We start from the raw sequence: 12,273 nt of genomic DNA on the forward strand, positions 1-12,273 counted from the left end.
GAAAGAAAGAATTAGTAGTAGAAAGTAGTAGAAAGAATTGCCTGCCTCCGAATTGCTGAGGGATGCCCATAACCAAATGAGGAATGGTATTGAAAAAAAGAACATGGTCGAAATACAGACGGCACCGGCAGTGATAGGTCGAAGAAAAGACATCGATGCGTAATTTCTACATCATTAGTTTCTCTCCTTCATACAAGTGCCATTGTTCAGTTGTATTTTTACGCTTTTTTCTTCCCAAGTCTTTCTGAAACCGAATTTTGGGGGCGAAAATACCCCTTGAGAGGCCTTTTTTTAAGAATAGGTCCCATTTCTCGATCTTATTTTTCCCTCCAAATCGGTTCTAGCTTCTAGCTTTCGTTATGATTTGTTGCGTGTAAGTTGTGGTGGTTTCAATATTAGTTATTTTATTTTTCAGTCATTCACTTTTCTGGTCACCCTCACAAGTGAATTTTGGCGTCCCCCAGGAATCAGTTTTAGGGCCGGTGCTATTTGTGATTTATGTAAATAATCTTTATTATGTTGTAAAAAAGCAGAAACTTATTAATTGCTGCAGACTTTGTCATCCTGAGCCTTCCCTTGCCCTAGTTGCTCAAAGTGGCAACTATAGTTCGCCCTCTTCTGATGTCCTTGTTTGTTTTGCTGATGACAGCACACTTGGCACTTCGGGAAAATGCGAATCAGAGCTTCGATTAAATTTGGAAAATTTGTTTGGGAGGGTAATTTTGTAGCTTGATGCTAATTATCTTACCCTAAATTTTTCTAAGTCCAGTTTTTTTATTTTTTTTATCAGAAATTCACCAGCCAAATGGGATAATTCATAGATCTAAAGATCGATATGTTCGTTTTTTAGGCATTCTTGTTGATGAAAACCTATCTTTCAAACGTCACATTGATTTTATTAAAATAAAGATATGGAAGAGTCTCGGTATTTTAAGGAAACTTAGACATGCTTTTCCTGGATCAATTTTGAAAAAACTTTTTCACTGCTTGATCCAATCTTACGTTTTTTACTGTCAAATAGTGTGGATGTCAACCTTTCCTTCACTGTTAAAACCACTTTATAAGGTTTACAATAAAGCTACACCCCTCATTCAGGAAACTAATTGTTCATTAGTTATCCCATTGCATGATCTTGAGTCACTATACATTCTTTCATGTGCATGCATTACTTTTTCTCAGCTTCATGGTGACCTCCCCCGGCCCCTAAGTGTTCCGCTATCTTTTATCTCGGATCATAGGCCTAATAATTATAATCTTTGCAATATGACAAATCATGTTCAAGTTCCATTTACTCCTTGTATAAGGCCAAATTTTAATCCTTTAATGGCGTGTCATATTGTTTGGATTAAGTTGCCTGAATCGGCTCGAAGGTGCCACTCATTCGGTTTGTTTAAAAAAATTGTTAAAAATTCTTTGGCTTCGTAGAAGTTATTTTTATCTGTTTTTTTATTATTATATTTTTTTATTATTATTTTTTTAGTCTATTTCATCTACTTAATTAATTTAGTGTATTTATTCTATTTTTTTCTATAGTTTTATTTTATCTATATTTTCTTTTCTTCTCCTTTTGCTCTGATGTCTGTGAGTAAGTGATCATTTTAAATTTTCTTTTGTTTTTCATCTCTGAGTAAGTAACTCATTTGTCTTCCCCCTTCTTTACAGGCCAATGAGCCTTTGGGGGAATAATAAAACGTATCATTGTATGTGTATTTAATGAGGAATAAATCTTATCTTATCTCACGCCCAACATTTTCCCTAACACATCCAATCAAAGTTTTGAGATAGCCATTTTGTTCAACGTAGAAAAAAGTTCTGGAAATTAGGTCATGGAGGATGACAACCCCCCTCCCTCCACAGCCCTCAGGACAAGAGTTGTAAGTTATGTCCTGGGTGAATATAAGTTTTTTATAGAAAGTCTTGTAGTTGAAACTTCAAAAAGGGCTAATTCGATTGGATATTGAAAAGGCTAGTGCCCTTTTTAATAGTTGAAAAGTGATTGGAGGGCAACTAACCGCCCTCTCACCCCCACCATTCCCCAAACACTTCAAATCAGTATTTTGAGATAGCCATTTTATTCAGCGTAGTTGAAAGTTCTGGAAGGTATGTCTTTAAGAATGATAACCCCCTCAGAGCCCTCAGGGCAAGGGTTGTAAGTTACGCCCTTGGGGCATATAAACTTTTTATAGAAAACGTTTTAGTATAAACTTCCAAAAGGGCTCATTTGCTTGGAAATTAAAAGGGCTACTGCCCATTTTAATAGTCAAAAGTGATTGGAGGGCAACTAACCCCCATATCACGCCCACCATTTCCCCAAAGACATCCAATCAAAATTTTGAGATAGCCATTTTGTTCAAAATAGTTAAAAGTTCTGGAAATTATGTCTTTGAGGATGACCAAACCCCTGCACCCCTCAGGACAACGGCTGTAAGTTATGCCCTGTGGGCATATAGGGTTTTTATAGATCGTGTTGGCGTACAAACTTCAAAAAGAGCTCAATCAATTGAAAATTGAATGGACTAGTGCCCTTTTTAATAGTCGAAAGTGATAGTGATAGGTAACCAACCCCCCTTTCACGCCCACCATTTTCCCAAACACATCCAATAAAAATTTAGAGACAGACATTTTTTCAATGTAGTTGAAAGTACTGGAAATTAGGTCTTTTATGATGATAAACCCCCAAACCCCTCAGGACAAGGGTTGTAAGTTATGCCCTCAGGGCATATAAGGTTTATATTGAAAGGGTTGTCGTAGAAACTTCAAAAAGGGCTCATTTGATGGGAAATTGAAAGACTATTACCCTTTTTAATAGTAGAAAATGATTGGAGGGCAATAACCTCCTCTTACGCCCAACATTTCCCTAAACATATCCAATCAAAATTTTGAGATAGCCATTTTTTTAATGGAAATGAAAATTCTGGAAATTATGTCTTTGAAGATGAACAACCCCCCACCCCACAGCCCTCAGGGCAAAGGTTGTAAGTTATGCCCGGGGGCATATAAGGTTTTTACAGAATGTTGTTGTAGAAACTTCTAAAAGGGCTCATTCAATTGGAAATTGAAAGGGCTAGTGCCATTTTTAGTAGTTGAAAGTGATTGGAGGGCAACTATCCTCCCTATCACAACCACCATTTCACCAAACACATCCAATCAAAATTTTTAGATAGCCATTTTGTTCAATGTAGTTGAAAGTTCTGCAAATTATGTCTTTGTGGATGACAAACCCCCTCCCCCCCACACCTCTCAGGGCAAGTGTTGTAAGTTATGCCCTGGGGGCAAATAAGGTTTTTATAAAAAACGTTATTGTAGAAGCTTCAAAGAAGACTCATTCGATTGGAAATTGAAAGGGCTAATGCCCTTTTTGATAGTCGAAAGTAATTTAAGGGCAACTAACCTCCTCTCACGCCCACCATTTCCCCCATATGTATCCAATCAAAATTTTGAGATAACCATTTTGTTCAACATAGTATAAAGGTCAGTTAAAATAGGTCTTTGAGGCTGAAAATCCCTCCACAACCCTCAGAACATGGGTTGTAAGTTATGGCCTGGGAGCATATAAGGTTTTTATAGAAAGTGTTGTCATAGAAACTTCAAAAAGGACTCATTCGATTTGAAATTGAGAGGGCTAGTGCCCTTTTTAATAGTCGAAAGTGATTGGAGGGCAACTAACCCCCCTCTCACGCCCACCATTTCCCCAAACACATCCAATCAAAATTTTGAAAATTTTGTCAAAAGCGATCAAAGGGTGAATTCCCCCCCCCCACGTCCATCATTACCCAAACACATCCGATCAACATTTTGATGTAGCCTTTTTGTTGAACGTAGTTGAAGGGTCTGAAAATTATGTCTTTGAGTATGACAACCCCTCCCCCCCCCCAACAGCCCCCAGGTCAAGGGTTGTAAGTTATGCCCTGGAGGCATATAAGGTTTTTATAGAAAGTGATTTCCTAAAAACTTAAAAAAGGGCTCATTGAACTGGAAATTGAAAGAGCTATTGCTCTTTTTACTAGTCAAAAGTAATTAGAGGGAGACTCCCCCCCCCCAGCCCATCATTTCCCCAAACATGTAAGATCAAAATTTTCATATGGCCATTTTGTTCAACGTTGTTGAAAGGTCTGAAAAAAATGTCTTTGAGGATGCCAACCCTCCCCCCATACTCCTCAGGACAAGGGTCGTAAGTTATGCCCTTGGGGCATATAAGGTTTTTAAAGAAAGTTTTGTCGTAGAAGCTTCAAAAAGGGCTGATTCGATTGGAAACTGAAAGGACAAGTGCCTTTTTATTAGTCGAAAGTGATCACAGGGCAAATTCCCCCACGCCCATCATTTCCCCAAACATTTCCAATCAAAATTTAAGATAGCCATTTTCTTCAAGGTAGGCCTATCTTTGAAGATAACAAATCCCCCAGCCCTCAGGGCAGGAGAATCCCCCCCCTACATCTCTCAGAGAAAGGGTCATAAGTTATGCCCTGGGAGCATATAAGGTTTTTATAGAAAGCACGGTCATATAAATTTCAGAGGGGGCTCATTGGATTGGTAATCAGGCGCTCTTGTGCTCTTTTTAAGAGTCAAAGTGATCAGAGAGCATCTATTTCTTCTTCCACCCACATACGTTGTATTGTCCCAAAATGCATCTAATAGAAATTTTGAGACAGCCATTCCATTTAAAATAGTTTAAATATATAACAAGGCTTTTGGGGTTGAAACAAGCCCCAGAGGTTAGGGGCAAGGGTTATAAGTTATGCCCAGGGGGTATTTAAGGTTTTTATCGAAAAGATGGTTGTTTAACTTTAGGAGACACTCAGTCTTTTTCGAAAAAGACTATGCCAATACAAAACGAACAGTAATCAATTAAAAAAAATTCCACAAAATAAGTTTTTCAAAGAAAAAAGTAAAGAACTCCGATAAACAAAAAATGAATAAAAATAGATTAAAATAATCTACCAAGCATACAACTTCCACTAATTAGTATCTATAAATAAATGAAACCCAAAACGAACAGAAATTAAAGTAAATAAAAGAGTAAAACTGAAAACTAGCATAAATTAATATGAGTAGGGTTATAAACCTCTATGGTATCTAAAACCCAGAATATAATTTGTACTTTACTGAAAAAAACTCTTTTAAATGTTTTTATTTTTATAACTTTAAGAAATCAAAAATTAACTAAGATTTTAAGGCGTAAATTTCAGCATATGTATATTAAGCTGACAATACACATTTTTCTCAGTAAACTTATTGGAATTTTTTTTATTAAAGTTCAATTTATATTCTGGCTTTTAGAAAGCATGGGGTGTAGAACCCTACTCATATTAATTTTTGCTCGTTTTGAGTTTGACTCTGTTATTCATTTTAATTTCTGTTTGTTTTGGGTTTCATTTCTTTATTGAAACTGATTGGTGGTAGTTTTATGCTTGGTAGATTATTTGATTCGATTTTTGTTCATTTTTGGTTTAAAGGAGTTCTTACTTTTTTGAAAAACTCATTTTGTGGAAAAAGTCTTTTTAATTGATTACAGGAAGAGGCAAAGCAGTCATGCTCAGCAGAACATACATTTGTCCCCAAAAGCCTATGATTGTTAGCAGAAAAAGTATCACTTTTTAGTAATTTTTCATGGAAGTATTACTTTTGGATACTTTTTAATCATACTGAACCTTTTTTTTTAAGGAGTAGCAGGTTTTATTAACATATTTTAGATTTCTTAACAGTCTTTAATAGCTCAAAGTCATCAAAGGTTTCTATTAGCTTATGATTTTTGCCAGGTCTTTTCATCAATAGTTAGACACTCTCTATAGTACACTCCACGACCTTACTTCCTAATAGTACTGCATAGAGATTTCAATTACACATCTTACCTCAAATAGAGAGTTTGAAGTGCAGAGATAAATTTTAAACCTCTATTTTTACATTTTTTGTTTGTTTGTTGCCATAAAGTAAAGCAAAGGCTTAAAAATTTGGTAAATTGCCTTATCCTATAGCAAATATTGTAAAACCATATATGAAATACAAATTTTGTAAATTTGATTATGGAAATCAATCAATTTCATACTATAACAACTACGACTACAAATGCTACCAATTATACAAATATTTCCAAAGTATGCAATCTGAGGGCAAAATTTAAGCTCTGGTGCCTAAGTCTTGCTTCAATTATTTGCATAATTGAAAGATATTAGACCCAATTTTACAATAAATATAATAAACATGTATATGAAATAAAAGTTTTGTAAAACAATTCAAATGCATCTATCTATTGTTCTTATTTTATTGTTAAAATGAATTTTAAAAAATGTGGAAGAATTAGGTACTGTATGCCATTCAAAACTTGTCCTAAATAGAATCTTCTTACTGTAAAAATTGTAGCCCCTCCCCTCTGCCCCTCTTAATGAGACAAAATTAAATTATAGATTTTATTCAAAATCAGGGAATAGTTGATTAAAACGGAAGAAACCCCTAGACATGAGTCATAAAAATTGTATACTAGCCTATAGCCGAAAGTAAAAATTCGGTTATTATTAACAGATTCTTTCCTTGTAAAGTTTTATATTATTTTCAGACTAATTTTTTTTACAAACAGTTGGTCTTTATTCCTTACTCGGCTACCTGATATCTGTGTTTGAAGATTGGTCAAACAATTTGTGGTAACAAACTCTAAGTGACTAAAAAAGAGCAACTACAAAAAAAAAGAGCTGTTTTTGTCTTTGATATTCTTTTTTGTAGCAGGTGATATATCTCTTCTCGCGAGATGTATGTATCTCTTCTCTTCTGCAAGAAGATGTATCTCTTCTCATGCTGCTGCCTTATAGAACTTGTTCAAACTAAAAGCTCATTGAGTTTCAATGTTGCTATGTGAAAATTTATTTTTGAGTCATTGTTATCCTTTTTCCTTGTGGAAAACTTTTCTTCAGCTGAAAGTGAATATTTGTCCAAATCTCACACAGATAGCCAAATTCTCTCATAACTGTTTATTTGTCAGACGAAAGAATCTCAAAAGGGCTGGTAGCTATGAAGGTGTACACACAGCTAAAGCAGGATCAAAAAGCCAGACCAAGGAAGATTAGTAGCCTAAAACAACCACACTGCAATGTAGCAGCAATTCTCTGTTTATTTTTAGGATTAGATTAGGGCAAAACTAATATCACAGCTTCATTAGTGATCAATGAGTATCAAGCATGCAGCTGGATATGCATTATTTATATAATACCAATAGCATTGGAGTGTACAACTCCATCCAAAAGTAACAGCAGTGAGCTACATAAAGTATACTTCACACTTTGAATACTATACTCCACTAGCAGTATTAGAGTAAATATGATACAGAACTTTTGATAAGATGGTACATATCAAATTATGGAGTTTGATATTTATGTCTAGTATATGGCTTGCCACTGAATTAGATTACATAGTTCATTGTGAATCAGAAAACTATTTATATTACTAACTTACATTTGTTACTTTTCCACAAATTTTACATATGAAATACTTTTTGCTCAAAGCAAATCTGTCGAAACGCAAGTTCTGCTGCTAAAATGTTGGCAGCTTTTGGAATTCTGCCATTGGTAGCTTTAGAACTTTTTGCACACCTGATAATGGGCTTTGTTCAATTTCAAGGTCATGCAGGAAATACTTCTAAGCAGTTTTATTCTAACCACTAAAAATTGATTGCATTAACAAATTAAGATGCAATATGATCTTTGGATAAATTTAGCTACAAAGAAATCATTCAGCCTTAAAGATAAAATTTTTGACTCCATAGAAAGCACAAAGTCTCATAGCTAATGCCACTAATACTTATGTTGTTACTACTGCTGCTTCCGCTGCATGGTGAATTCTGAAACAAATTGTTGTGACAGTAGACCAACCATGAAAACTATTTCCATGATTGCTAGCACTACAAGTAATGCTATCACAATTACTGCTACACCAACTTTGACTATATCTACTATAGTTAATTCAAAGATATCTAGTGTGTATAGATGGAGGGATTAGTATCATCTCCAGAATTTTATGAGATAAATTAGGGAGAGATCCTACCTAATCAAAAGTTAATCACTAAAAATTAATGTCAATAGTACATTAATTGTATCAATACATTAAGAATTGGAGGATAATACAGTCTACAAAAAGCATTCAACCCACAAAATAAAATTATGTCTTTGCTGAAATCTTCCATATACCCTACTAATGTCAGTACTACTCCTAAAATGGCTTTATCTTTGTTTAAAACATGGATAAGTTACTAGTTCTGGAAAACAAAATCATGAAGGAGTTTTGGTCTACGCAATCAGAAGGCCCAAAGTAAGGCTCAGGGTTGTGCAAGTTGCATTATCCTTCCCCAATTCTCAACACATGGATATATTGAATCTTAATTGACTGGTGATCATTCAGGTATTAGCCATAAATGATTATGTGCTAATCCTTAAAAATTATATCCCTAATGCATCAATTAAAAATGATTTATATTAATTAAGCAAAAACATGGAATTTCCCTCACAGAAGCAACCCAGCCCACAGACGTAAGCTTTCTATTTTGCAAAAAGCACCAACCACTACCATCTCTGCTACTTTCACCACTCTACCAACCAAAAATGCTAATGCTACAAAATACTTAACCAAAGCAGTGTTATTCTTGTACATAGCATTTATCACTGTCAGGTGTTTGTCTGGTATGCCATACAAGGATAAGACCATTGCTTCAGCTCTTCTATCAGCTGAATCAAACACTTGCTCATAATCTATAAAACTGAGGACTAAAGATGTTTGATGACCAAGGCCCTTCTTAATTATTAATCTAAGAGTGAAAATTTGGTAAACACGTCCTCTACCCTTCATAAAACTGCACTTTTCTTCTCTTAAAACTTTTTCTACAGCATATCTAAGTCTAAAAAGTATCATCATACTAAGTAGTTTGCTATTTACAGAAACCTTGTTAATGCCTCTATAGTTACAACACTCACCCTTATCATCTTTCTTATAGGCCCAACAGGGGTTTAATTGGGATTCTCCTAATATTGCTAGGTACTACTATAATTAGTACTACCCTAAACATAATTACTGTTACTCTGACTTGACAAAAAAAAAATAAAAAGACACCATTGCCATTCTACAAAACACAAAGAGTGATATTGAAACTTTAAATAAGCACCCAATAAGTCATATAGCTTAAAAAAATTCAAACTTTAAAAAATAGCAATAACCATGAATGAAGAAACTAAACAAAACAACTATAAAAATAATCATGCCGAAAAAGGTAGAACATTCTTCCTCCACCTTTCCTTGCAGAAAATTCTATCTGCATATAAGTAATAATTGCATTTTTAAGTATAGAAGTACTTGAGAAATCTCCCCTAAAAAAATCCCACCTCTCTCCCACCACAGAAAATCCCCCCTGACAATTTACCTTCATTTTGTAGTCAAGTAAATAAATAAAAAATTATACAGGGTTTAATTGGGATTCCCCAAAAATTACTAGGTACTACTATAATTAATGCTACCCTAAAAACAGTTACTTTTACTATGACTTGAAAAAAAAATTTAAAAGACACCATTGCCTTTCCACAAAACCCAAAGAGTGATATTGAAACTTTACATAAGCTCCTAATAAGTCATATAGCTTATAAGAATTCAAACTTTAAAAATTAGCAATGACCATGAATGAAGAAACTAAACAAAACAAAAAAAAAAAAAAAAAAAAGGTAGAAAGTTCCTCCCCCACCTTTCCCTGCAGAAAATCAAATTTGAAGTAATGATTGCATTTTTAAGTATAAAAGTACTTGAGTACTTGAGAAATCTCCCCTAAGAAAATCCTGCCACTCCCCAGAGAGATGCATGGCTAAATGCATGAGAAATATATAATTTGGGCCATTTATCTGCAAATTAGAAGGGGGAGTAAAGTATAGTGAAATTGCTATCAAAATCCATAACAATTTTTTGAATATTATGAAGCAAGAATTGTTTTCTTGACACGTTTCCTTCTCAACAGCCCTAGTTCTAGGCTTATACAAAAAAATATAGTAGCCTAATACACTGGATTGATAAACATAAGCATTGACTTCTTTAACATTATGCTTTCAACAATAGAGTTAATCCTAGACTGAATAAAGTTGTCCTTTACCTAAATCTATATGAATTGAAAAATTGATTTATTTTAATTAGATATACAAAGATACAGAAAATATGTAAAAACAATTTGCCTAGCGCCCCCCCCCCCCCAATCCCCTTCACAAAAAATTTCCCCACAAATAAAATAACAATAGTATCTTTAAATTTAAAATTTTTTCTTGAATAATAAATTCGAAGCATTTACTGAAAAAGAAATCTATAATTCTGGAAGTGTTTTAGATGACAGACTTCATAGGCCTAATTAATCAGCCAGTAGGATAAATTGAATAGCCAAAAAATGTAAATGTTTAGACTGGAAAGAACTGCGAAGTATATATGTTGAGGGGTCTCCAATTTTAGTCAGCAGAAAATGAATTAAGAGGGCAAAAAATTTGCAACTAAAGCCTCTGCAAGAGTGTAGTCAAGAAAAAAGCCTTAATTATCTCTTTGATTTTTTTTTTGTAAAATTCTACTTTAGTTACTTTTGGCTATCTTAGAAAGGGGTTAGGAAAATGAAAGGTTCTGATAGGTCTGTTCTGATAATGATATAGTCGATTCTGATATTTGTAGCGCTCTATGTCTTAGCACTTTACAAATATTTAAAAAGCTTCTAAACTAGAATTTTGGAAAATTTTGAGTTTGGGGCAAAGGGGGATTTCAAAAACATCTTCCCATGACATAAATTTTCCGCTAAAGTCGATTCTGATGTTTGTAGCGCTCTATGTCTTAGCGCTTTACAAATAATTAAAAAAGCTTCTAAAGTAGAATTTTGAAACATTTTGAGTTTGGGGGGAAGGAGGATTTCAAAAACTTCTTCCCATGACATAAATTGTCCTCTAAAGTCGATTCTGATACCATGTTTGTAGCGCTCTATGTCTTAGCGCTTTACAGATGTTTAAAAAACCTTCTAAAGTAAAATTTTGCAAATTTTTGAGTTTGGGGGGAAGGGGGATTTCAAAAACATCTTCCCATAGTATAATTTGTCCTCTGAAGTCGATTCTGATATTTTTGGTGCTCTATCTCTTTGTGCTTTAGAAATATTTAAAAAGCTTCTAAAGTAGAATTTTGAAAAATTTTGAGTTTTGGGCAAAAGGGGATTTCACAAATTCTCCCATGACATAAATTGTCCTCTAAAGTTGATTCTGATGTTTGTAGCGCTCTATGTCTTAGCGCTTTACAAATATTTAAAAATACTTCTAAAGTTGAATTTTGTAAAATTTCGAGTTTGGGGGGAAGGGGGATTTCAAGAACATCTTCCCATAACATAATTTGTTCTCTAAAGCCGATTTTGATGTTTGTAGCGCTCTATGTCTTAGGGTTTTGGAAATATTTAAAAATCTTCTAAAGTAGAATTTTGAAAAATTTTCAGTTTGGGGGGAAGGAGGATTTCAAAAACTTCTTCCCATAACTTAATTTGTCCTCTAAAGTCAATTCTGATGTTTGTAGCGCTCTATGTCTTAGCGCTTTAGAAATATTTAAAAAGCTTCTAAAGTAGAATTTTAGAAAATTTTGAGTTTGGGGGGATGAAGGATTTCAAAAACCTCTTCCTGTGATATAACGTGTCCTCTGAAGTCGATTCTGATGTTTTTAACACTCTATCTTTTAGTGCTTTAAAAATATTTTAAATGCTTCTAAAGTAGAATTTTAGAAAATTTTGAGTTTGGGTGGAAGGCGGATTTCAAAAACATCTTCCCATAACATAATTTGTCCTCTAAAGTCAATTCTGATATTTTTAGCGCTCTATCTATTAGTGCTTTAGAAATATTTAAAAAGCTTCTAAAATAGAATTTTGTAAAATTTTGAGTTAGGGGTAAAGGGGGATTCAAAAACATCTTCCCATGACATAATTTGTCCTCTAAAGCTGATTCTGATGTTTGTAGCGCTCTGTATCTTACCTAGACCCCAGCACCCTGCCGGTGCATCAACCGAACGCCGCCAACGAGAGGCCCGGTTGACCGCCGCTGAAGTGTCACAACGTCGCTGGCGCATCGCACGCGCGCCGCCGGAAGAGGCGGTGTTTGGTTGACTTTGAATTAATTTTGCGGCAATCCTTTATTGCGTCAACCGCAAAGTCGAAGCTTTTCTTTTCTCGTGTGGTTTAAGTATTTCGATTTTCCTGATTAGAAACCAAGCAGGGCTTGCACTATTCCCAAATTTTCGGGGATTTCCCCAAAAATC

General features: G+C 34.4%; 2 protein-coding genes across 5 annotated transcripts in view; one reads left to right on the plus strand and one right to left on the minus strand.

Annotated features, from left to right (window-relative positions):
- The window catches only part of LOC148946753 (uncharacterized), a 159,379-nt gene that overhangs the window by 124,195 nt on the left and 22,911 nt on the right, over positions 1-12,273 (minus strand). The gene's annotated exons all lie outside the window — the stretch shown is intronic.
- LOC148946754 (ubiquitin carboxyl-terminal hydrolase 10-A-like) overlaps positions 1-12,273 on the plus strand; it is a 560,345-nt gene that overhangs the window by 76,652 nt on the left and 471,420 nt on the right. The window lies entirely within an intron of this gene.

The sequence above is a fragment of the Artemia sp. Qi Xiang Cuo genome, chromosome 11, assembly GCF_049724085.1.
Source record: "Artemia sp. Qi Xiang Cuo chromosome 11, ASM4972408v1, whole genome shotgun sequence".
Taxonomy (NCBI): domain Eukaryota; kingdom Metazoa; phylum Arthropoda; class Branchiopoda; order Anostraca; family Artemiidae; genus Artemia; species Artemia sp. Qi Xiang Cuo.